General features: G+C 41.0%; 1 protein-coding gene and 1 long non-coding RNA gene across 17 annotated transcripts in view; one reads left to right on the forward strand and one right to left on the reverse strand.

Moving 5' to 3' along the window:
• The window catches only part of LOC126872542 (uncharacterized), a 147123-nt gene that overhangs the window by 68032 nt on the left and 52371 nt on the right, over nucleotides 1-26720 (reverse strand). For all 3 annotated transcript variants that reach the window (XR_007692009.1, XR_007692015.1, XR_007692010.1), the window contains exon 3: nucleotides 15686-15757. This is a non-coding gene — a long non-coding RNA (uncharacterized LOC126872542). The remainder of the gene's footprint in view (nucleotides 1-15685; nucleotides 15758-26720) is intronic.
• The window catches only part of LOC126871982 (gamma-aminobutyric acid receptor subunit beta), a 94632-nt gene that overhangs the window by 19918 nt on the left and 47994 nt on the right, over nucleotides 1-26720 (forward strand). The gene's annotated exons all lie outside the window — the stretch shown is intronic.

A 26720-nucleotide genomic window follows, 5' to 3' on the forward strand; every position in this document is an offset into this window, starting at 1 on the left:
TTGTTAATTCCTCGTCTAGTCTCGTTGGATAGCCGAGCTTCGTGTCGGACACGTCCTGGATTAATCCGGGAATCGGTAGTTTTTGCACGTTGCCGCTGAGATGGCCCCGGGAGTATTCGCGAAATCCTGTATTCGTGTGCGTCGCGAATTAACCATTCGCCGTAGATTTTGTTCTTGAAGATATATATATATCATCATTATTATTATTATGTCTTTAACATCCCATTAGGGTCGACATATGTGGCAATGGAAAACAATTCGTAAGATGACTACGCTAAACAAAAGAATACGATATCAAATCGTGGAACAATTTTCTGGTTTTCTCTACGATTTGATATCGTATTTTTATCTTTTGTCTAGCGTATTTACCTTCGTACGAATTGCTTTTCTTTGCCACATACGTCTACCCTAATGAGGTGCTTAAAAGACATGCTGGTGATCCGAATACGTTTTTAATCTCTTTCTAAGAATTGTGAAGAAATAACGCAGGAATTAAGGGATGTAATCACAAGCAATTCAGACGCTCATTACGATATAAACCGTTCGTTAAAATGGTAAAAAACATCCAATTTTTCGAGAGTACTTTGTTGAAATTTCTATTCACGGGTTAAGGAAACTGATTTTAACGCGTATGCGAAGTCCTATTCTAGCCAATTACGGCTAGCCAAGGAAGATAATCGTTGTTAGTCAATTAACTTCTGGAAATTTGTCATAAAATTTTACAGCTACGCTCTCTACATTTCGTCTAAAGATAGTAAATATAATACTAATTGTTTTAGCTTACTTCTTGCAATCGAGCGAAATACAAAGTTTTCATAACAATTTAGCTGGTTATTTAAACAGTGTATGCCTTATATGGCAAAAATAATAAATAACATTTAAACAGGTTTTTGCATGTTTCCAGTTCCGCATTAAATTACATATAAATATACAATAATTTTCACGATGACATTTCGTTCGTTCGAGTTAATTAAGAGAATCGACAATCCTTGACGTTTCGACTTGGGATAGAACGATGCGATCGTTGAAAATAATATGGAAGTATATGGAAGTAATAACGGAGAAAATTGTCGTTAATTCGTACTAATTGAGAGCGATAATTCGAACGAAAATCCGCACGAACAATGTTGAAATTCGTTTCTGTATGTGAGACGGAACTTATGATCCTGCGCAACTGTCATACTATATCTGCACTTAAATTTGCACGATAACGCTTCATACATTACGCGAATAACTACAAGCAGCAAGTCGATGCGATCATGCTGTGTCAACATACTTTGCACTTCTGTGTTACTGTTCATCGATCTAAATATTTAATGTCCCTAACGTTCCCTCCTATGCCTAATCTTCCCAAGTAATCAATTACGACCAATGAAAGATACCTATTTATATAACTAACTCTAACGTGCAAGTTATTCAAACTCATGGATTAAATGGTTCAAACAATTTGAAGAAATATGAGGTTAAAGGTAGAGAACAGTTATACGTTTATGTGCTAATTCTTGACTAAAATTGCATGGAATTAATTTGTTATAATTTACAAACGTATGAAGTATGAAATCATTGTAAAAAACGTAATTTACTTTTCTTGAATCTTAAGCGAAGTTTAAGAATAATCAATAAGAAATATGTCACCAATAATTGTCACCAATTCAAGAATAATCAATAAGAAATATGTCACCAAGAGCGAAAGATCGCAGAATTGATCTTAGTATCACAAAGTCTTTTTCACGACCTTTAGACCTTTCACTAATACAATTACTAAGTAGAATTTAAGTACTTGAAAATTTAGGTAAGACAAGTTGTCTAATTGGTTAAACCGAAATATCGAGTCTATTCGAATCGAAACTGTCAAATGTCTACCAAAACATCCCCTAAAATTGGGGAAACATCCTTTCAGTAAAAATGGACCCAAATACCTGCAAGATACGAAAATAATTCTAAACCAAACGGTAAATCTATCCTTAAATAAACTTCTATGAAAAAGTTCCCGACAACTAAACGAACGCTTCTCCAAAAAAAAAAAGACAAAACAAAACTAAATCTTTCCAAAATATAAAAATAACTATGTTCTTTTGCTAATCAGTCGAAACAAAAATTCGTATCTGTTTCATTTAAACCTGCATCAAAAACTCCGCTGAAAGTAAACAAAAATCCTAACAAAAACGAATACAAATTCTCCAGGGTACAAGAACAAATCCAAATCGTTCTCGGTCATACAACCATCACAAAATAAATGTCGTCCATAAAAAAAAATCCATCAAATATCGTTGGAAAATTGCTAAACACTAACGAGCAACGGCCAGGGTAAGAGAGAAGTAAAATCCGGGCCGGTAACTAAAAGCCATTTTCATCGACTGTCCGAGGCTTGTGTAACGCGGTTAATTCCTCATCCACGTCAGCTAACCGGAGAACGAGTTCGCACGGACGGCAGCTAGGAACAGTGAAATCAAAGTAATCCGGCAGCCGGTCGCTTCTGCACGTTGGAGAGGATCCATTCTGTCTCTTTCTCATTTCTCACTCCCTCTCTCTCTCTCTCTCCCTCTCTCTCTCTTTCTGTTTCTCTCCTGCTCTATCCCGACACATCGACGAACAACAACCGGTGCACACAGTGGTCCGTGTTGGTAGCCGTAGTAGACGGAAGCACGAGGTGCGCGATTACATCGGCGGCAGCATTATCGGAAAGTGCATTACCAGCCGCGTCGATCGCAATTCCTATGCGCGATTTCCAGCGGCCACCAGTTCGGCCGACGCTCCTTGATCGATGCTCAACGATTGGACGAGGATTACCAAGCTGCCGATTATAAAGGCAAAACTCAGGATTTCGCCTGTAATTACTCGTACCCAGCCGATTTTGCCCACCGGTAAAACGAGACCGAATTTTAAGCAACGTTTTCGATCGGCGACGACGATAGGGTTAATTTGCCGCTGTTCTAGAATTTCGGCATTAACCATTTAACACTAATACCGTCGAGTCAGTCCAAAAAAACGAATGGGATCATCTTACTAAAAATTATATAGTTCTGGTATTTTTTTTGTAATATTAACGTTTACTTTCTATCGGGAAAATATCGCGGTTACATAGAGCGACTACGAAAAGCGTGTGCACATCATTGCGTTTGTTATAATATTTACGCGGTAATTAATCAAATCTTATATTATAGTAAATTAAATTTCGTATCATTTAACAGTGCTTCCATACGAATATACAGATTCGACGCTGTGGAATTGAAACGTAGAATCTGATAAAGAAGCGCTTCATTAAAATAGGGAATAGAGAAATAAGGGCATGTGCGCATAGCTTTTGTAGCCACGGTATAGAATCTATTAACTTTTGTCACGAATAATATTAGTATCTTAGAGATAGAAATTTCTCATATTTACACGAATACATACTGTGATATAGTAGATACGTGATATATTCGTTGGAGGGAAATTTTAATCAAGGTGTAATTATCAAAGCGAGTGAATAGACCGGAAGAGATTCGTACAGTATGCCCATTTTAAGGTATATGACACGAAAAATACGTCACTGTGCAGGAGAAGGTAATCTTCGAGGATAGAAAGTAGCGAGCGTATTGTTTATTAATGTGGACCTTAATTTCGAGAAAAGGAAGATCCTGGTTAAAGCGAAATTATCCGGTACAATGAATAAGAAAAAGATTCTTCTCCGGTCTAAATTATGACTTTGGAACAAGATAAATTGAAAGATAACTTGATAACTTGAGCATACGTGCCTTACGAGCTAGAAGATTGTTATAAACGCGAACGAAAGATAAGGAACAAGTATATATTACGAGAAATAATTTAGAATTCTATCTTAGAATCATGATTATGCGTGCGTGCGTGAATTTAGTTGATGTATGAAATAATAAAAGGATAATAGCGAACAGATGGTGGGAAAGAATTATGGTATTGTAATATTCATAGCGACAGAATGAAACACGGTACTTTAATATGCAAGGAAGAAGAATGACTATGTCCGCGTATCTGATGAAAAAGAATTAATTTCATTCTAGATATATCCGCGCAAGACAATATTCAGACAAGAATCGCCATTCTACAGTGGACAGGAATCATCCAAAATTGAATCACCTTGACATAATGGAATTGTAAATTAAAGTATCAACTAGTGATACTGATTAATGCAGTAACGCAGAGCCGATTACGGTATTCCGTCCCTTTCGATATAAACGAGCTTAGGCTAAATGTACTTCCTGCATCCCTCGCTGAAATTTTCGGCTATAATCTTCGCGATCAATCAATCATCTGTCAATTTACTCAAACGATTAAACATATGCACAACGTACATATTGCTAGATGATTTTATGATTTCGCTATATTTTTTCTACCTACCAGCGTTTGTTGTATCGTTAAAAAATGAGACAATTTACATAAACATCGTTTACATACGTACGATGATCGATCGTGAACTAGGATTTGCAATTAATTCTTTACCGTTGCATTACAACGATGTTTGATGAAAATTAATCACGATGTTATTTTTACATCGTTTACTTAATATTATCCGATTTACATATCGAACATTTGAAATGCCTCTGTATCGTATTTACACATTCCAATGCGATTGTTTCGCATAGAACGTCAATTGATGTACGCGTTCATTAAAGTGTTCATAAAAAGCGTTCTTTCATGTGTGCGTTATTGAAAATTAATCGACTTGTCAGGAGAGATGAGAAGAGAAGCATCGATCGTCAGACTGTACGAAATAATGGATAAAACTGCATATTTCTCACGATTCTAATTAACCTTAATAAATCTAATAAATCTTCTTTCAATCCTTACAAATGCTAGAATATTTGAAACGACTCCAAAAATAAAAAACGCCTCTTGATCGAATACCTACGACAGACAGTGTTCGCCCACACTGTCATCAGTGGTCGTTCTCTCGAATTCCGTTCCAAGTCGGCCTATACGACTACCTAACTACTGTCGACGTTTTTGGGGATTCCCTTCCAGCTCTAACTACTTCCGCGAACAACAGCTATCCCGAATTAGTGGTAGGAAATAATCTATCACTCTGGGGGTTTCACGTCGGCAATAGCTTCTTATGGTACACTCTACCATGATGAAATTGGGACCTGTATAAAAACAGGGAAGCAATCTTACCGCAGAAGGGATAGTAGGAGTTCTAACAAGATGGAACACCAACCCTCTGAAGAAAGAAGAATTCCGACGATAAAGCGGACATGACAAGGGCATCGGGAAAAAAATTTCAACAATTTTTACTGCTGAAATTATGTTTCACTATGCTGTTTTTATAGCGACGAAGAAACATTAGAAAAGGAAAATAAAGGGGAAAAAATACTGGCAATGAAAATAATAAGCGACACCGTAAAAAAGAAAAAAGTAGAAAAAATCAGAACACGCGGGAAAGTAAAGGTTTTACAGGAAAAAGGTGTGGAAAAAGTATTTCAGGGTGTAAAATAACCTTCTACAAGTTTCTAGAACGTGTTGGAATTCTAGTGGCACGTATTCCAGAAATAAAAAAAATTTATGTGCCACTATGGAAATGTAACGTGATACACACGAATTATACACGGCCGTTAGTGTTATACGCTATAACCTAAAGAGATCAACGTTAAGGACCGAATGGACATAGACTGACAATGTTCCTATGGCGAAATTAAGACCGCATGATGGCACTGTCGATGTGTAATATAACGAATGGAGGATAGCTGAATAGAGAAGGAATAGGCAAAAGCGAATCTAAAGTGGCCGTTATCGTGAACGCAGATCTTCATTGCGTGTTAGAACAACCATATAGGTAAGCTGCTGGCAATTGCAGGGCTATGCTTATCGGAAGTGGCCTGATACACACCGCTTTGCCTTTTCTTCTCTACACTTGACCTGCCCTATCGGGAACGACAGAAATAAATTACAAACGTTTCCATGTCACTATAGAACGAAGCTTTCGCGCTACTTCGCGATCAAGTCGTTTTATAATTCTCTTTTGTTACTTCTTCGAGTATTTTCTTGCGTTAACTCCTTCGAAATTGAAATTTTTTTTTTAGACCATGGGAAAATTATCCTCTTTTGTCGATTTTCAAGGATTTCTTTTGCACGAAAATCATAACGCACTAAAATTAAAAATAGTTTTAAAGAAAGCAAATATACGGTAATACCTCGATTATCAGAGTCAGAACGATCGATTATCGGAACATCGATTAGCGAGAAATTTGCAAATGGTCCTCTATAAGAAAAATTAGAAAACGAGCATAGAAAGCGAAATAAATTATCACAATTTTTATCCAACAGTTTTTGTTTCTCTTCGCGAAACGATATTTATAAAATAGTTCGAAGCAAATGGTCTTTCCTCGTATGAAAACGCAATTGTGTCACGATTGGTTCGGATAATCAAAGTTGTAACGTATTCGTCATTTATGCAATCGATTTAATTGACGATCGTTTACCTATCTCGTGTATTATTAAACTGTATTTAATTGATAATTTGTCTGAATTAAATAGCGCACAGTATCGAGTACGAACGAATTAACGACATTTGAATATTTTAGCAAAACGTAATAAGAACGATGGCGTTCTTTCTAGTCTGATATCGTATCAAAAAGAATGGAACTAATTTGAGAAGAAACGATGGAAGTTTGGCTGTTCGTCCAGCGCTTGAAAACGAAGGCAAGGCTGAACGATCGTTCGAGTCGATTTCATTTTGTACATCCTGGCACGAACGCGGGTAGCTTCGCGTTTCCAGGAGCCGAACTCGTGATTGGCAGATCGAAGTAAGCCGCGTTCATGTCAGGGGAAACACGATAAAGCGTAACTTTATGACAAGGTCTTGGTACGCCATTCGCGTGGAACTGCAGTTCGCAAATCGTTCGAACTTTGTAAGACGGGTTTCGACGACGCGACGCTGCGAACGAACACTGTGCATCGATGCATCGGCGGCTGTGGTTGTGTAGCCGTGTTCCACAAATAACCGAGGAACGCTCGTTAATTAATATTCATTCACGCGGGCGAAGAAACAACGTGTGTATTAGTTAATTAAGTATTACACGGAACGACCGTGTTCTGTTCGTGGAAACACGCGGCTAGCTGCGATATAACAGAAACTTGGAAATTCTCTAACAGGTCATTATACGCAATCTTTTAGCATTATATACTACATCGTTGTATGAAATATTTTTAAAACTGCGTAAACTACGCTGAAAAATTGAATCGTTTCCTGACAATACGATATTGTTCGTAATTATTTTATTACCTTCGTAATCGACGTATGATTTATCGTTAGATCGCAGATTTTAAAAATATACACGTGACATACAAAAATGTATGGAATATTTAAGATAGAACGCTGTGGTCTCTTATACAATTTAATATTATTAATGACATACGTAAATCTAAAAGAGAATTGATCATTCTCTTTTAGAAAAGAACTTGTTCTAATTCAATTCTTTCTAATTCACTGATATTTTTAGCTGGTAAATTGCTATGCGAGAAAACCTTTGGCTGTAATACGCCAATGGGGTGTTTATGGTACTTAACGGTACAAATCTTCGGCTTTAGTTTGTTCGACCGTACACATAAAAATACGAATTTGCATAAAAATTCACAGTCCAATTACCACCGTAACAACGTAGCAACAAGAACTGGTAAAGTTGCCATTAAAGAACGATCGTAGGAAATGAAAAACTTGGAAACGATATTATCGACAGAGAGAATCGGAGAAAACGGAGCGAAGGGGAAAAAATGATAGCGTGCCACAGCTGCATTTCTTCGGGCAAAAACCGAAGCCGAAATGAAAAATGTTATTTGCCAAGATTACAGTAGCACGTATATACGATGCATAATCCCGCGTCGGGTCGAAATCGCGCAATTTCTCCTTTCTAGCTATGCAGCCACTTATTAGAGGCCCTCGGATGATTTGCATGCTGCAAGAGAGGCGCAGTCCCGATTTACTGCTTATTGCTTATCGATCGCGAGCTCACGCTTTACCAATTCCCGTCAAAATCATCGTGATTTCGCGTGCACGCTCTATTTTACGAAGACCCATACGTCATTATCGTCGATAACAGTTGTCCGCCTTTATCCCGCTTCTTCTAAGCTCGGCCGCGCATCTCCAACACCATTAAATCACGCTATAATTACAACTACGGACCGATCGACCAGACTTATCGTTAGTCGGCACCCAGGTTCTCACGGCCGTTGATAAAATTCTGCTCGCCGTGCGTTTAGTATTTACAGCTCTGCTTGCAGATGCTCCGCCAGATAACTGATTAATGCCTGTCGAACAAACTTTTAAACAACTGCGATTCGTGATATTTCAAGGCGAGGATATTTCAAAAATACGACCAGTTCTTTCAAAGTCGGGTATTCCCCTCGAGATAAACTAAACTCCTCGGTACATTGAGCGTTACGAATTATTATCACGAAAGATTTACAAACAGTCAGTCGCTGATAATAAGATTATTCCTTCCTTCGTGTTTCCAAACACACAATTCGCTGGTCGTTATTTTTAAGACACAGGATGTGGTAATTAGAAATACCGACAAATACCGACTGCCGTATCTAAATAAAATTCAATTTTTCTTCGTCTCTTTCCTATCGTTCGTGGAATAAAGAAATCAGAGGGAACTGATCCAGACGTCAGACGATGACTCAAAGAACTCGAAGACGAATGCTACAAACGAAGCCATCAAAAACGTGACACAAGTTGCGCGATGTTTCACTCAACCATACATCGTTTGAACTACTCATAAATCCACGTCGCAACACAATTACAAAACGAACCTAACGTTCTCCACCCTTGTTGACTACATCAAGCCCGTTATGTCTGTAAATTACAGACTGGAAACATAACTTCAACGGCGAAAATGATCAAGAAGCATCGAGGCATGCAACGATGCCTGTCATCGTAAAAAGGAAAAAGCATTTTAAGCTTTCCAAGCGTGAAACGATACAACCTGGATTTATAGCGTTTCATCTAGCTTCCTTGGAGCAGCGTGAAACGCGTAAACGACTGTATAAACCCGGTCGACCGGCATTTCTAACGTAAGAAACGGGCGGCCGGCTAATCTAGCCGGTTATAGTCTCCAAGCTGTGAACGAGGTTGGACTTTAATAACGGAGCTACGCCCTGCTGGCTACGAGGAACCAGCGTAAGACGTAAGAATAACGGCTCGTTGCATTCGACTGGCATGTCCATTAGATAATGGTAAACGCCCTGCAGCGTGCTCGTTGCACCCATCATCGTTGTTGCGTCGAGTCGCGACCCGACGTTGGTTAGCCGACACTCTAACGATCTTTCTTGTCCGCGTTGTTATCGCTGTGAACGCCCGGAATGTACCTCTTTCGCGTTCGTTTCACACAGGTGAAATTGACTTCGATTTAGACAGGTAGTTTTATAGGAATCAGCGAAGTTATGGCCCACTATTTACGAGTCGTCGCTTCATAGAAGCGTAAGCGTAGTCTATTAGACGGGGCGATACGTCTATGCCGGTGTTCAGTCTACGAAACGTACAGTAAAGCAAGATACATTTTGTGTTATCGTTAAAATGTCGAGCGATAAGGAAGACGCTTTCGTTCTGCATCGCTACATTTCTTTATGGCTGCAACGTATGTCCTGCTACTGGCGATGTTAATGCCAATTGTCGCGACGAAAACGATTCGTTGCTGTTTCGCGAACAGGAAAATGTTTTGGAAATAAAGTACCTGGTATTTGCTAGACGAAACATATCTCTATTTAGATTCCATTCCATTAGTTACGTTTATAAAAATATGAAATTGCAAGACACTATCGCATTTTTATATTTAAATCACCGTCAATTGATCAGAAGCGTGAACTGAACTATATAGAAAGATTTTTCCCGCTATACGCGTGAAAAATATTGAATTAAGAGAATCTAAGGGAGGACCATTGAATTCAAGATATTTGCATGATTGGTAACAGAAGCGTTCGCCAGGTGTCATTTCCAAACAGCTCCAGAGAAAAGGAACGGAACAGATTGTTGAATCTTCGCGAGAACGATAATTACTCTTTCCATCCTACGTAAAGCAAACAAACTTTGCGGCGAGCAAAGGCGGAAAAGCAAACTGGCCCACTGTTCCCGCCACATCGGAGCGTCGATCATCAAAGATTGTTTCATCGAACCGATATTGCTGGTCGCCTCGCGTCTTCGGTATCATCGATCTTGGTTAATTATACGAGCCATAGAAGCGACCTTTAGTAGCTTCAACACGTACACTGCATGTGACACAGATCCGAGTACTTTTCTGTTATTTGTACTCTTCTCTTATAGTTAAAATATCCAAATTTACCATTTCCATTTCGAAATTGAACGAAACAGAAGTTTTGTTATTTTCTATGTGCCATCTTCATTTTTTTTTTTTTTTTGTTCGCGATTGCTGAGAATTGTGAATCTTAATCGCCGAAATAAAAGTAAAGGAACACGAACGTTACACTTAGAATTCATATTAAAATAGTTTTAGATTTATTTAATAAATGATTTCTAGGATCTTCGTCGATATACATTTGCACTCTCAGCACTTTCTTTGTCTCATCATCTTCCATACCATACTGCCAACGGAACAGTTACATTCATCTATTTTTGAGACGCACACATACTTCCACACACTCATATTCACGTACGTGTGTCACTACTACGCGGCCAATCTAGTCTAGCACGCAAAATTATACATATCTCAATAGCGATATTTAGCTATTGCTTCCTATTGAGATATGACTACACTAGATTAGCCGCGTAGTAGTGACACACATATATGAGTATGAGTGTGTGGGGGGTATGTGCGTCTCGTAAAACAGAAGAATGCAACTGTTCGGTTGGTAATGTGATAAAGAAGATACTGAGACAAAGAGAGTTCTGAGACGCGTGCAAATGTGTATCGACGAATATCTTGTAAATCACATATCAAATAAATCTGAAACTATTTTGATATCAATTCTAAGTGTAATTCAAGTGTTCCTATACATTTATTTCGGCGATTATGATTCACAGTTCTCAACACTTTCCAACAACTTGTTCAGTTGTATAAGTTTGCTTAAAAGTTAACAAGGCGCAAGATATCTCAAATAATATCAAGATATCTCCAAAAGAGGAGCAGTAGTTTTAGAAACATCGGAATCGAAGCACAACAAATTCAAGCCGCCGATAAATACCTTCAGGCAAAATCGAACACCGGTTTAGAAGCACTTGTCAGAAATATACCATTTATTTGGAATCGCTTCTCTCTATTATTTTTAAACTGAGATTAACATTTATGGGAATTCTGTTCGTTATCCGTAACTCGGTGTAATTTTCTCAAATTTCTTGCAAGAATTCGATAAAAGTTTCTGACTGTCGCCGTTCGATTACCAATTGGAAGCAGTTCGATTCATTGAAATATCAAAGTTTTGATACTAAGCTTCAAAACCAGCTGATGAACATCGAATGCATAAGTATAATAAGAATGGATCATTTACATCTTAAGAGTACTATTCTACGAAATGAATCTTTTTATGAAGTGAATTTTGGATACTTCATTTTCGTTCGAATTTACAAGTAAATATTGAACTTCGTTGCATTGCTACTTATATAACGTTACTTAGATAACGAAAATTGGATCAGTAACAGACGTGTTTATAAACCGATTCGCACGGCGGGCTACATCCTACGACCAACGTAAGTCTCCAACATAGTAATTCGCGTTTAACGCAGAAAAACGACTAAGTTCATCGTCGAACGACACGTACGCCGTCCCCGCAGGTGGTAGCTATGCATTTTTAAAGCTACCCCGAGAAATACATGGTAGCCGTTCCTTGGCCCACCGTCTAATAGCCGTCTTTAAACGAGTCGACCTGGCTGAGAAACGATGCGGGGAAGGTTTCAGAAGAGAGGTGGAAGTCGTGTACAAGTTCCGATTCCGACGTTCGTACGGTCTAGGCCAAGGGATGCTTATCTAAATTCCCAGGCACATCGCGTGCTCCTTGGATAAGCCGACCACGAATCGTAATAAGGACAACGAGAATTTACTTGCAGCGAAATACGAGACGGCGCCGTCGACTCGGCCGAGAAACTTTTATGAGAAAACCTACCCCCGATGGTCCCTACGCCCCCGCCACCGCCACCACCACGATATAGAAGAGTTATTCCTTGAAATTCGTCCGGCGACTTTCTTCGCGCGTTCTCGATCCCCGCAGATCCTTTCTCGTTGGCCTCTAGCTTCGACGTAACGAAATTTCCACCCCTTTCACGATGTTCCAAGAGAAATTTAATTTCAAGGGATATTCCGATAAATATCGAAACGGAGAAAGCTTTTGTACGATGATAAAAGTATCGACACGCCATTGAATCGAAAATCAACGGGAATACAGGATTCAGAGGGCATAAAGAGACAAGAGAGATTAATAAAAGAAAACTTTGCGCATAGAACGAAGAAAAGGACGAAGGAACGTGCTGAGGGCAAACTATGACAATTACGTGTCTACCGAAAATGGTTCGACCATAAGGGAGACTTTTTTTTCTTTGCCGTATTCCGCGGACAATGCGAGTTTTTTTAAGCAGCAGCCGTAACGATGATCATAGCAATAACACGACGAAGATGTTCTTTGCTGTTTTGAACGAAAAACTTCTTATCTACGAGAGTTCTTGGGAACATCGCGTGTCCCGCAGATAAGCCGACCATGGAGTTGCAATAAAGACAATGAGAAGTTAGTTCCCGACGAACCGGCCCGGCCCCGCCGTGTCGTTGTCGTCGTGGCAGTCGTTCTTGTTGTTGTAGTCATTGTCGACGACCGTTGTATCTTCGATCTTGGTTAATCGTTCGCGTTCGTGATCGTGAAACGCGTGACGGCTAAAAAGGCCAACGAGTAGCAATAAGGACAACAAGAACAGTGTCTTTGTTGTCTCGTTGCGTATCTGCGATCTCTCTTATTCATGTGGACTGGCGCAGTCTCGTTATTTACGTCCATCACTGCGAACACGGCCACGGTCAAGAGTGCGACGAATGGCGATAAAGAGCCGGCTGTCATCCCCATTGACGAGCTTGTAATCGCGTGCGATTTCGATTTCGAGCCAACTCGTTCGTTCAGGTGTAAAACTTGCGATCCGTTTCGTTCGTTTCGTCAACAACAAAGAGAATCGATAATAAATCGAGAAACTTCGCAATTTACAATCGTATTTCGAATAGAAAGAAACAAAGAGGAGTTTCGGGAAAATAGCAAATCAAAAGAAGATCTAACGTGTGTAAGATAGAATGGCGCAACCAAGTCTGAGAGTGCAGAATTAACGCAAATCCCGTAGAAAAAGAACGACGCATCGTGCAAGAAGGGGAAAAAGCGAGTACACCGACCGACGCGACTCAAACGCGTCCCGTTTTCCGCGATCTTAATTTTATGTTTGATAGCATGCACGCGCGTTTATCACGCGCCAAACCAACGTCCTGTGGATTCCATCGTAAAACACGTAAGTCGGTCGACCCATATGCGCGTGATCGTATCTGGAACCATGATCCTGAAACGATCCAACGTGAAAGACGTTGCCAACGTCGCTGCTACGGTGTAAGCAGGCCAGAGACTCTCGAGACTTCGAGTCGAGATTTTCGACTCTCTGCTCGTCGTCTAAAACGCCCATGCAAAACAAGGAGAATAAAATAAACGAAGCGCGCGCGGGGTAAGATTGAACGGAGAGAACGAGAAAGGCGCAGTATTCCTCGTTGAATAATATATGCGCTTGCCAAGAGGCTGCAGGATAAATGTAGTCGTATTTGCACAACAATTTCCAGCGTGTAGCTCTTGTACCGTCGGTCCGTTTGCCGAGGGAGGAGGTCGACGTTTAATGAGCCGTGTCTCACCCTCGCCCTCACCCTCGCCCTCGTTCTCATTCTGGTCCTCGTCTTCGTTACATCGCGGCAATCGTTTGACGTATACAACCCCGTCGTTCGTCCTTCTATGCGGACGAGCAGGACCGTTAGTATGGCTGGACACAACCGACGAATTCACGCGAAACAAAATTGAGATCGAGCGATCGTCCAACGTCGAGAGATTCGTTCAAGGGGATGCTCCGGGATTTTTTCGCCCTGGATTTCTCTAACGGATGCTATCCTCGTGGTTTTACGCAGTATAAAACGGGATTCTTGTAGCAAAGAACGTTCCTAATTTCGCTGACATACGAGTTAGTTTGGTAGAAGTGGTTTCTGGTTTAAATGTAGAAGAAGATTTCGAGAAAGGAGTGGCACGGCAGAGATTTCAATGGCTTAATGAGCGAAGATTCTTTGGAAATGATAGTAGGGTTGTTAGATAATTCTTGCGGATTCTTCGTTAAAAACAGCGTTTCACGATGAAAAAAATTGCTGAAGTACGACTCGCTATATGTATTTCAATAATTAAAAAACTTGTTTGGTGTTGTTAGAGCGATGCTTCCACTTTCCTAATAAGAAACCCAAGAATATCCCTGCGGCAAACCCAATACCTAAATGAGATTCTTGAGACTTTCACGGGCCAGGTGTTTGCAATTGAATCTATTAGAAGCTTCCGGATCTAAACCGTGCCCTTTAGGGAAATAATCCCGAGGCTCCGTTGCGGCTGGCTTTATCAGAGATCTTAAGATTCGCGGATATTCTGAGAAGAAACAACTTAGAAACCTGTGGTAATTTCGTTTGCAAATTTTTCCCCAATTCTTCTTACGATCTTTTCTCCCCGATTCTCGTATTTATAAAATTATCAATTTTGAAATGAAAGAATTTTAAGGAATTAGTTCTTAAAGTGCTGGAAATTCGAGCTCAAGTGGTTATTGACATTTAAACTCGAACGTTGGATTCGATGATCTATAACGGAAATTAAGAATACAGAAAACATCTGCAGTACCAACGTATTCGCTCGTGAATTTTTTAGAAATCCTCGTAGAATGCTTCTTTAGATTTCTTCAATTATTTACAAATATACAAACTGTAAAACGAATGAATTTTTACTTCTTTTATATTCCGGAAATGCTTGAAATGTTGATCGAACAAGCGTTCGTTAACATTTCAATGCGTAAGTCGGAACAAACGTTCGATTCAACCAAACGTAATATTAATCGTAATATACGCGAAACTAAAAGTTCGGAAAATATATCCAATACCGCTACATTTTAACAGATCTCTCTAGAACATTTGTCTCAAATCTATATCTATAGAATATCAAAATTTCAAATAAGAGAATCGGTAAAAATCTATAAAGCGCTCGAAGTGTCGTTTCAAGCGTTCATTAACACTGCAACACGTAACTCGAGGCAGATGTTCGATTCCATGAACTATAACGTCAAGCACAGCACCAGCTGAACATTCTGAAAGTATCGTCGAACGAGTTAAAGAAACGCCACGACGGCAAAATCCGTTTCGAAAGCTCTTTCTCGCCTTTTCTCTGTCGACGTTCCGCCCATATTTACAAACCAAACACGCGAACTTTCGCGCGGAAAGCACGTTTCGAATGTTTTCCTCCGTTGAAACGTTCCGTCTTTCAGTGAAAACGATGGCGCACAACGGGACGCCACTGGAAAATGTTATTTTTTCGGGTTAATTTGAAGTCAAACGATAATGGCCGAGGACAAAAAGAGGGGATGAAACGAGAACACAGACAAGACTGATAGCGACTTAAGCGCCGCCAGGGTCGCTCGTCTAATAGGGCATCTCCGTCTTTCTTATCGTCCGTCGACGCCCGCAACAGTGTCGCTTACCTAAATACCGGACGTGGTTGCCTGGAAAGCGACGACGCTCTCACACTGCGATGGTCCTCTCCTTAAGCCGACCTGAAACAAGAAACACGGATGAAAGGAAGATTAACCGAGCGCTACCTACCGTTCGCTTCAGCCCACAAACAATCACACAAAGGAACACAGACAAATTTAGACGCATGCGAAACAAATAGATTAAGTTTTTCATTGATCCAGAACTGAATCCAGCCTCTCTCGCTGTCGTCCGATTTCTCTTCTGTCGTGAACGCCCACGCGCCAATGCCACGATTTCTTCGCTCACAAACGATAAACGTCGAGTGGATCAAGGAATTTTCCTTGATCCGTTTTCTGTGTCGCGTTTCGCTACGTCTTTCAAAGTAACGGAAGCTCGCACCTCCGGTTGCATTTAAATTACTCGAATCAACGTTCTTTAATTACAGACCACCTTGACAACATCGCTTCGAAACGAGATAAGAAGAAAGGGCAAAGAATGGGTGAAAAATTTCACGATCCGCGTAAACTCGTTTAAAAAACGAGCTTGCTCGTCGAGCCATGTTAAAATTTCTCTAATTCGTTATGTCGAGAGGCAGCCGTCTGGCTTTTGTCGAAACGCGCGAACACAGCCTATGGGTTGGGAAACTTTCCACCGTCGTTCGCGCCCGCTTTTCCAAAGTTTCACGTTGTTTCACGGTGAAATCACGATTCGTGGAGAATCAGTGATCTCTGGCTGGGCGAAAAGAGAATAGGCTGCAAGAGGGACGAATGGAAAGAGAACGGACACGAAAAAAGAAAAAAGAAATAGCCGAGGGAGGAGCGCGGGAAATTAACGCACACGGGCGTTGAAGGCTGCGCGTGTGTCTATCCTTGTAACGGTGTGTCTGTATTTATGCGCGTGCAAAGTTGGCCAGGGGATGCCTTCGCATCGTGCACGCGGCTGTTTTCGCAAGCTTGAACCAAATACGTACACAGCCAAGGGGTTAACCGAGCGCGTATCCCCTGCTATCGTCATAACCCACATAGAGGGCGTCACACCGACGGGGTAGAGAAAAGGGAGCGAGGGCGAGAGGGGCGGCCGGTGACGTCAAATTCGCGCACACAGTCTCACACAGATGCGTCGATAAGCTTTGCTGGATGCTGCATTCCCCTTGCCTCTTCTCACCCTCTCCCCCCTTTTTCTATCCTAACTACCGAACTATGACGTAAACCGTTTTGCGAACGGTTTTCCATTTATCTTCGCTCTCTTAATTTCCTCCGGAAAAATCGAAAGCCGCGCTCGGCCCCGAACTCGGGCTGCAACCCCCCCGCACCGTAACATTCCCTCTTCTTCCTCCTCCTCCCCCCACCCCTTGGGTGTAATACATTTCTGCGTCAAAGTGTCAACTCGACGTTGGATTCGCGCTGAAAACGCGGCCGGATTTTCGAACCAGGTTCGAGCATCTGTTTCGTTGTATCGTTAATTCGACGAAGCCGAGATACGGGGCTTGAATTCGTAATCGCACACCGTTGTTTCGTAGTTGAATAGGTGGGGATAGAGAGATTTATTCGTTGAAAACGTGACGTAGCGTGAAAATTTGTTGTAACAAATTGAAATATATACACGTAGCTCACCGATGTGAAGATAAATCGTTCCTAGAACACGGTATCCCTAACTCGATTTTAGTTGATTACGATTTACGGAGCACAGAGCGTATCATATTCGTATAACTCTGGATTAACCCTCTCAACCGTTCATCTGCAATTCAGGATTATCCTAATGTATTCAAACGGGAAGCACAAATGACGGGTACCGACGGAAAGGCAGTTGAAAATGGTCGGAATAAACGTATTACTACGTGCATTAATTATACTTCCGCGCGACGTTCAGCGAGAGAGGTGTATTATACACCTTACGCGGGACCGGTTCACATTCGGCGTTTAATTACCGCGGGATCCAATCTTGGTTGGCCGACAACGCGAGTAATTCACCGGGCGCCTTTATTAAAACGAATAACGCCGAATGTGTACAGGAAGTGATGCGTTCCAGGGGAACAGTAACCGTTTTAATTGAATTTTAAAACGGCCACGGAACCACTTTGGCGATATTCCAAACAGCTTTCTACATCTCCGACTTTCGGCCAATTGTCTTCCGTTCGATTAAAAATCAACGGAAATAGCCGAGAGTATTGTTGAACGCATCGTTTAACAGGGAACAATGCTCCACTCTCTTATGGAATCTTTGGAAACGTTAAAAATGGTCGCGTCATCGAACGCGAAGATTTTACGTACAACGAGATGTAGACGAAGATTTCGAGTCGTTTCGAGCAAATCTCGAGGAAATCTGTGGCTCTTGAAATCTTACGATCAGCGAACTCTTGTTAAAACGGGCTCGATGATTTTAACAAAAGTTTCGAAAATTCAAATATTCGTTTGTTACGAGGTTTAATACATCGCGAGCATTTATCTATGAAGCTGTCGTACATACTTTTGTTCCTCAAAATTAGTCACGATGCTTTTTACGCTACTTCAAAACCATTGGAGGATTACCTTTTTTTATACCGGGGCCCATAAATACGTGGTAAACGAGGTAATAGCGTATTAAATATAGTTTCATTACCAGGTAACCGGTGAAAAATATATCTTTGTTTCAACCATCGCTCGCTTCAGTCACTTTTTTAAGCCACTTTAGTGCCTTAATACCGACATCCTACGTTTCTATGGAAAAACAAAATTTTCCATCGCGAACGCTTAAATCCATAAAGACAGCGTTAATGTCAAATATCCTTCGATACGATGAACTTTAGAGACTCTTAAATTCGCCGAACGTTAAACCTTAAACTCGCCAGTCATAACTGAACAGGAAAATATCTACTCGCTTTACGAAGAGTAAATTAATAACAAGTAAAAAATAAGAACATTCTCAAAACTTCCAAACTATCTTCTTCTGTTTATCAAATACAAAACTTCCCGCCGTCCGTGTCATGATAAAAAATTACTTGGAAATTAAAGTTACGAATTTTGCAAGCCTCTAAATTTACCAAAAATTAAACTCGTCGTCTGTAACTAAACGAGAAAAGGCCTTTTGCAAACAAACTAAGGATAAGCGGAAAGCTAAGGAAAAAAGAGGAATTCTTAAAACTCTGGAACCATCGTTTACACATTTTTTAACGCACAAAAAACGTTTTCCTTTGGCGCACGCGGTTAATCCCTCGTACATGATCGATCCCTCGTGAACGTTATGTGAGATTTTCGCGCACCGATGCCGTCGAAAGCGACGAAGGATGAAAGGATTCGCGAGCACGAAAAGAGGTAGGAGGACACCGTGCTCATTTGGACAGTGACAAATGGATTTAACGATGGATGACGCGTTCCAACGTTAAATGTATCCGGTCGTGTTCAAATCCAACTGCTTGTATCGGCAACCGGCTCCATTTCGAATTTTTTCACAGGCTGTTTCTCTCTCTCTCTCTCTTTCTCTCTCTCTCTCTCTCTCTCTCTCTCTCTCTCTCTTCGCTATCTGCACGACCATCCGTGAACACGTTTTTCCGATCCCATTACGCGCGTTATTTATTACCGGTCGCCGCGTGAAAATAGCACCGCACGACGTCAATGAAAGCGTCGTCTGATAATTATGTGGCAACGGGGAGAGGCAGAGGCAGAGGCAGAGGGACAGAACAGGGGGTTGATGGGGAGACCAGCCGCGGACGTTGAGAAACGACCAACGTGTGTATACGCATAACAGCCGGGGAATATTTCGATTTATTCCATCGCTGGAAAATCGTGAATATCTACGAGGATGTTGCGTAAAAAACAGTTTGCCAGAAACAGTCTGGATTTAAAAATGATTATCTGTGCAGCCGTGGTAAACAGAGTTCTCGATGTTGATAAAACAGTGGATTAGATGACATTTTTAGGTAAAAGCATACTGAATTTATATATAGGGCGCGGTATGAATTTGTTGCCACGATGTCCGATTTGGTTGCAGCGATTGAACAAGAAAGTGTTTCAAACGAATATTCATCGCACAGTGGGTGAGGTGAAGCATCTTTCGCGTAAAGAGAATCTTTGCAAATATCTTCTCTCCTAAATAACACCCATCTTCCAATTTTTACACGACATTGTATATCTTTGTGTATTCTTAAACTGCGATCGAATCGGTTTCGTCGTACAATTCGAACGTGTGAACGGAAAAATGTGCAGCGTCGTTTAGGAAATTTTTCCTGCAAAACAGACACTTTCGAACGTACTTCGCTTCTAAAACATTTTTATACACAACAATCCTATCAACTTTGCATAAGAAATTATCCATAAAAAGAACCAAACTATAATCGTTGTTAGTTGCAATGGTAAAATAAACATGACGCAAGACACTAGAGAAAGGACCGACATTCGAGATACGTCGTTTCAACAATTTCTCGAGTCCCGCTAAAAATACAGAACATTTCCGTCGGTTCTCGTAAAACCTAGCAAACAGCCGCAGCAATGAATTCGCTAAGAGCTTGTAAATAAAACACGCGCTCAGCCAATGCTTCTACCGCGCGCTACACCCTCGTCCCTTTTTGCGCCATGCTCGCTGCCAGGAATATTAACCGACGGGCAAAAGATAGAAATTTAATCAGCACTTGCGTTCATTAGCATGAGGTAACGGCGAACTAATTCTGACTCGTACAACCGGACAGAGAAATATGGGGGGCAAACTGAGAGAGAAGGGCGACGGTGGGAAATTTGTTGGCGGAGCGGCGATAAAAAGCGCACACGCGACACTGGCCGGAAGGATGCGTCCGCGCACTTACCGGCTTCCTGGCTGTGGTCGAGCGTGTAAATCGGTGCCGAAATTAGCGTAAATCACACTGCAAAGCGTTTTCGTTCGCGCACACACGCCTCTTCTCTCGGTTATGTACAGCGTCCGGTGACCAGAATATAACCCGGTTTTTCGTTCGTGCCCACGTCGGCTCGCTTATCATGAATAATTCATAACCGATACGCGGTGACGTTGGCTGTTTGGCAAAGGAATAAAGAGAAGGAACGACGATGGTCGGAGAGGATGGGAAAAGGGGAGAGTGGAAAGAATTGGCGAAGACGAGAAGAACGGAGAACCGGAAAATCCTAGGCCAGACGATGATCGATAGCTAGAAGGACCAACAGACGACGTCTTGTAGCCGCCGATAACTTGTTAATTGCGAGAAGAGATCTTGACAAAGGCCGCGGGGCTTCGGCCGTGCAGCAACACTTGCGCAACTTGTAGGTGTTGCCGAAACTTGCAACGACGATTGTTCGGCGTTCTACCACGGTGATGTAATTGAACAGGCGGATAAACAAAGACCATTGATTAAAATACAGCGAGGATTATTCGAGTCGCAGGAGCTTCAACAACTTAAAATTCAATCTTGAACTTTCCACAGAGTAATCAAATTTGTTGTATATGAGGAAAGTTCGGAAGCCACGATCGAAAAGTACGGGAACGCGATGATGTTACGAACACTGCTTTTTACATTTATCTTGCCATTCGCTGGTATTTATGTGTACTTCTTGCAATAAATCAACTTATACGAGCGTACCATTTTTTTGTTCTTGAGAAATGAAAGTTAATCGTGTACTTTTCTAATGAAACTAGGGAATTAACAGTAAGTAGAGTTGGTTTCCGAAAGGTAACGTAATAAAGAAAGAACGAGAAAATATCGCGTATTGTAGGTACAACGAAAGACAATATCAATAAGACGATATATAAAATCTAACGAAACAAATAAGAAAAGAAGATTTTGAAATAAAGTAATATATACGCGGTACCGAAGTATGACAATTACACGATGACGATATTAACTGACAATGAGAATATTAACATTTAACGAACAATTTCCTTTTGACGAGTAAAAGTCATATTCTCGTAGAAGAAGAACTGTCCAAAGTAAGTACACGATATATCTCACTGTTTATCGCGCCATTAACAACAGGTCGAATAATCTGTTTTCAAATATAAGTCGCCTAAAACTAGTTCGCAATCGAATTTAATAAATTACAAGGTAAGAGACTTGGCTTCGTTCGAATGTCCTTCCGACTCAAATAACCCTACCTTATTGTACGTCGACAAAGTGAAAATGGGAAACACTTGTCTTCCATCGGCAAGTAGAGTATTTCAAGAGAATAAAAAAGGTAGTTGTATTTAAGTAATAAGAAAATAAAAAAGCATGGTATATGTCGCCTGTAAGACGCATGGGTCGTTAAAGCGGAGTCGTTTTATCGAGATACGCGCGGCGTGGTCGGGAAAATGGATTGCGCAGAAATTTCCCCCTCAAAAATTATGGTATTAAACAGAAGTTAAAGGAGGGTATCGCGGGGCGAACGTACGAAAGAAATCGGCCACGAGAGGCTGTGCATTTTACTGTCTTGGACGATAAAGCTGGTTGTACCAGGCCGAGCACAAATCAAATCGAGAAGAGGTATGGGGGGATTTCGTAGAACGATCGAGTAGAAAGAAACTGTTGGATACACTGCTAGCCACGTATGCTATATGTTTTGCGGCCGCTCTTGATCTCCTTCCTTTTTCATCCTGTTTCTTGGCAAGCAAAGGGAAACCCGGAAGGAACAACGAATGGAAGATAAAGCTGTCGCAACGTGCAAGTTCTGGAAAAGTATTCCACGAATAAAAGAAAAACGTAAGTTAACGCAAGGGATTCGAAACCAAAGAAAAAGAAAGCAAAATGAGAACGACTGCAACCAGACGGAAAACGAAATAAGAAATAGCGCGACTAGTCGAAAGTACACGGAAAGAAAAAAAAAGCACTGCGTTTGAGAAGAGAAAAACATTGAAACTGAAAGCCCGACATTTTTTCGATACTTAAAAAACCACAATTCGATGCATACCTTTACTTCCAATTGAAACGACCTACGCACTTTGAAGGAACATAATTGTGAAACCGCGATATCCGGTAGATACCATTTTAAGCTGATAGGGCATGACTGGTACAACCACGAAATCATGAAACTCGAATAACGCTACCCGGAACTCGAGAATTCCTCCGGAATTACTGGAATTATTGCAGCTGAAGTTATTTCGAACCTAATAGATCGGGATAGGATCTGCGTTAGCTTCAACTTGCCAGACCCACCTAGGATCATACTGAATTCATAGAACCTGATTAGAATTACCACGGCCCTTGAAAATCTCGCATCGGATCGCGTTCGATTGAATTGCTATTGAATCAAATCAAACAGATAGAGTTCAAATCACTCTCGAGATGGCGGATCTAGCTGGGATCATCCTAAATACAACATATACAATTGATACCATACTAGTCCAGATTGAGATGATTCTGGATTCGTTACCTGTCGTTACGTGGTTAGATTCATCACGGATCGGGCTAACATACTGTTAGGTTCATTAAATCGCGATCTTTGGATTCTGGTGATTTTGGATAGATCCTACGCGTCCGAGTTAGTTGAATTTGAATCGTCATGATTCTCAGATTCTAATTACGTTGGATCGAATTATAAAATCACGAGCTCAACAAATTTAAGTTCTTATCGTGTAACGATACTAATACGATGTATTAATAGGCACCGTGGACGAATACATTTCATAGTTAGTCTAACAATCTTACGTCGATTTCTAATTCGTCGATTTACTCGTTTTCTTACCGAACTTGTTACCGATAATAATTATGAAACACTATTACTTTATTGATACTAACAACGAAGTGACTAACAGCTAGTGTCCAAAAGTCACATGAATTTTGATTTCTATTTCTATAAGATTTCAGACCTCGCTTTGAGGTGAGCCAAGATGATAAAAATGGGCGATATAAAGACATTCGTTGGTAGCTTTGTTACTCCATTTCATCGAAAACGGAAACGAATGATATTCGATCATAACTTCCCCTGCTTTCATCTAAGACATATAGCGATTTCGTTCTTATAACTTCTCTATCTGTTTCCCGTGGCATTTCTGTTATGTGGCTACGACGCATTTGGAACCCACGACGTGTACACAGGCGCTATCCACGCGCAGATGCTCTGACACCCGCCGACAGTATCATACCTTGCAAAATGTCAGATCATCGACTAACCTCGCCGTTCACGGTCCGACGCCTCCTAGATTGACATTGACACGGGTAACTTTCTTATTTGAACTTCTTTCTCCTCTTTTTACAAGAAAAATTATTAACGCGGTGAACGAAATACTCGAATAAGTGCCGCATGTAGTATATTAAATGGATACAGACACGTCGTTTTTAAAATTGGAAATTAATAAATTAGTATCGTGCAGTAAAGAAAATTTCCAAACTTGTAATTTGGAATATATTTTAAAGCGTGATAACTTTCTAAACCTACAGTGTCTATTGAAATTGTAATGTCTACGTATACATCACTGAAATTCTTGCGAAAGTTTAATTATAACACCGACTTGGTGCAATACATCTCAAAAATGACAGGATCTTTATATCGTTTCCGACATCATTGAGATCTACTACAACATAGAATTTCGTTACAAATGAAGGTACACACGCCATTTAAGAAATTACCATTAACTTGTATTTTTTTCAAATTTACGCCACTCATTGCGTTATTTATACAGGGTGATCGGTAACTGGTGGTGCAAACGGAAAGGGGGTGATTCTACGCGAAAAAAGAAGTAGAAAATATAGAATAAAAATTTTTCGTTTGAGGCTTTGTTTTCGAGAAAATCCACTTTGAATTTCCGCTCGGTACGCGTACACTTTGTCGCGTCTCGTTATAACGGATCTCACTGTAGATCGTTGTCTCGATTGACGTTATTTTTTTAATTTTTTAAATTTTTATTCTATATTTTCGACTTCTTTTTTACCATATAATGTCATTTGTATAACAAACCTTTGGTCTTAGAAAATCTTCGTCTCAACGATACGACAAAAATATCTTCAAACGATTCAGGATGCATCGATAGCACGAACGCGCGAAACAGCTGAAGTAAACGGTAAGACGCTCGCGATAAACGAGCGCGAGTAATTGTTCAAAAAAGCGAGGGACGTTGGCGGCAAGGAAAAGATGGCCGACCGAGTGACATTTCTGAAGGGAGTTCGCAAAAGGCTGCTTGCCAGGCCTGTACGCGTTTCATGCGCGGCAAGGAACACGCTTTGGTCTCCCCGGATGAGACCAGTCGCTCATCCCGACGGAGGTTTTCCCGAATATTTCAAGCGATCGAAAATGTCATCCGCCGAGGACACTCTGCCCTTTTCCTGTCTCCGCTAACAACGAGAGACTACGGATCGCTCGAGTCGAAGTTGATTAAAGGGACCTGTAGGCGGTGTCTCCTCTGAAGCGAGAACGCCGTAGGAAGAAAGAGGCTGCCTAAGCTGAAAACCATCCGTCAAAGACTCGCCGGCTAAAATTTAAATAAATTCGTACCGCTCCTTCGCCATGCGCATCAGTGAAATACCTGTGCCACGACCACGTTTTATATAAAGAGAAACTTCCCGGCGGCGCGCAGGCGAATTAATCACACGTGACTCCGCGCCGCGAACTCCGTAGCGCATTTAATCCGCCGGAATTTACCGTGCTTCGAAGTTTACGGCACTTTGGCACTTTCTGTGCAATTAACGTCGCCTCCAGCGTACTGTTTCTCCACCGGCGATATTTCTTCCCTTTTCTTTTTTTTATTTCCATTTCTTTTCCTTCCTTTCTCTATAATACCGATACTAACGGGAGGAAATTACGCGTAATTTCGATCCTTTTAAACGTCTGGCGACGATGAACAACGATTATATACGTGCATTATGAGAATCCGCGATCCTTTCGCCAGATACGATCGCCAAACGATTATCACGTATTTGTATTCTCTGCGCGCGAGGTGTTCATTAGTAGGGACGCAACAACGCTCTGACGAGAGTACCGAAATTATACCATCTCCCGGTAATTTAATATAAATGAATCGAGGCTTTACCCGTGTGTTATCCAGCGAAACAAGAGGCTACCAGCACTCTGACGCAGAATATGTATCTACACGTTCGTAACAGCGTCGGCGATATTCGCACCCTTGTTCTAAGAGCGGGTATCTGCGTCTAATCGATACGCCTAACCTCTGACCTATTATCGCAGACCGCTAGTAAGTTCTTCGTAGATATCGTTGCGCAAGATTTAGTTCACAGCGGCTTCTGGGAGTTGTTCGATAAATCGTCCAGCTCCCCTTCCTCTAGGTACATACGTACGGTCAAAGGCACTTCCGCTCGGTGCACTCGTCAGCCAGCTCTTTTAAAAATAGTAGAACGCCAACCGGCACGCGGCGTTCCACCCTGATTTCTCTCTCTCTCTCTCTCTCTATCTCTCTCTCTCTCTCTCTCTCTCCTCTTTCTCCTCTTTCTCTCTCGCGCCATGATGTAGAAAATGGTTACCGTTCTGTTGTTTGATCGAAAAATCTCGCATATAGAATGTCAGGGGAAATGATGCATCGAGGACACTTTTATACGATAGTCGGATATTCCGTCGATGGATCGTCAGCGTTGTCACGCACGGGCTAAGCCAGAACATGAAAAGAACATCCTAATACCCTGGAACGATTTTCATGAAATTTACTCAACGCGTACGATCAAAGAAACGTTATTGGAGTTGACGAGTTTGCATGACGATGGAAATATTTCATGGAACGTTGAAATATAATTTTAGAGGACTTAGCGTGAATAGTGCGTAAGAATGTGAAATGTAGATAAAAATGTGGGAAGGGAAATTCAGAAATTTGGAAAGAACCTACGGAGTTTTTTTGAAGTTTTAGCAGGTTCGAAAGTCTGAGAGAATTCGAGGGTTTTAAAGATTTCAAGAGATTACCATAACTCTGGCCATCCTGACAAGTTGATCCCAAAGGTTTCAGAGGATATTACAAGCATTGACGAATTCAGAACTATCGAGAGATTTTGGAAATATCGAAAACATTAAGTTCGGAGAATTTCACAGAATTTCGATAATTCTGGTTCATGAACTTTCGGTGTTCTGTAGTTTCCAAAAGATAGAAAGATCTTACGAATATGCTAAAGTCCAGGGATTTCAAAGATTCGTCGTGTGTCAAGCGTTGAAAAATTGTAAAATTCGAGAAACC

Source organism: Bombus huntii, chromosome 1 (genome assembly GCF_024542735.1).
Source record: "Bombus huntii isolate Logan2020A chromosome 1, iyBomHunt1.1, whole genome shotgun sequence".
Classification (NCBI taxonomy): domain Eukaryota; kingdom Metazoa; phylum Arthropoda; class Insecta; order Hymenoptera; family Apidae; genus Bombus; species Bombus huntii.